Here is a 1,450-nt window from a genome sequence, read left to right as displayed (position 1 = left end):
ATGAAACAATATCGGTTTTAACAAGATTGTGATAGTATATTGCTCTTCGTTGTTATAATATCGAATAAAAAGACAATGACATGTCAAAATTACGAATGAAATCGCGATAACAAATAATTATTATTCTTATAAAATTTTTGTTAAAAGAAGAGTCGACAAGAGATTTGAAATATTTGTGCCACACCAAGCCACGAATTTTATCAAATTACAATTACGAGTATACAAAGAGCAATAGAAGAAATCACTTTATTAATGATAAATTTTAAGTGACTGTAAATTTTGTGGATTAAATTAAAGAAATATTACAGATAAAAAAAAGATAAGTGTGCTCTTAAAGTTTCAACCTAAATATATGTGTGAAAAAAGATCTTCAAATATATTTAAATATATTAAATGACAAGTTGAAGTGAGTAGTTTCTGTTTTGCTAATTCTCACAGCAACGACGCTATTTCGAAGACCACCCACTAACCGAGAAACGTGTTGAACGAACTTAGATAATATTTACAAAATGTAAGATTAGAATAAAACGCCTTATATTATACAACGCCACGTGAACGAATAAATTTCCAAGAAATAAGAGCCATAATAATGTCTACGATTAAGTCACATGAATTAATAAGATAATATAAAATTCACTGTACGCCTACCTTCCCATATAATATTTTAAACATCGTCATAAAATTTTATTTTAATGTAAATAGATTATCATACGAAAGATCATATATTGACTAGATTAATTCTTATTTTCAAAATATGTATCATTCATCTATAATGTATACTGAATAGTTATGCGATATTTGTGAACAATTTGTATAAGCAACCATTATTATTTTCAGAAAATCAGGATTATTAAAACTCATCGACGAATCTAATGAGAATGTTGCAGTATACAAGGGTATTATTTAAAAGAAAATTGATGCAACGACGCTAAACTTTTGATAAGACTGTTGTTTTATCAATTAAATGCGATTTAGATCTGATTGCACTAACGTTACTTTGATTTGAAGCGAAGCTTAAAACTTTCTCTATCTCTTCCATTCTCTTTGCTATAAAAAAAAATGTAAGTTTTAAGCCCCGCTTAAAGTCGAACCCTGATGAAAATAAAAATCGGAGCGTAAGTCGAATGTAATGGGAGAGTAACAAAAGCAAAACTTCTAGGAAGCGAAAATTGAAACGTAAAAGAAGCGTTAATGCTTCTTTTTTTTACATTTTGATCAAATATGGACATATTTTGCAGAGTTGAAAAATAATGCATTATTTGTAACGACATTACCATTTTAGTTACTTTTTTTTGTAATGATCATTATTTTTTTCTATCCGCAATAGTAACGGTAATGTCGTTATATTTTCATAGTAATGATAAATTGTTACTTTAATCTCTTTCTTTATACCTCAATAGATCGCATTCTTTTTATGTATAATTAACTAAAAATATTTTATAATAGAAGT

Source organism: Acromyrmex echinatior, chromosome 4, assembly GCF_024713525.1.
Source record: "Acromyrmex echinatior isolate Ae372 chromosome 4, ASM2471352v2, whole genome shotgun sequence".
Lineage (NCBI taxonomy): Eukaryota > Metazoa > Arthropoda > Insecta > Hymenoptera > Formicidae > Acromyrmex > Acromyrmex echinatior.
Note: the sequence above shows the minus strand (reverse complement) of the source record.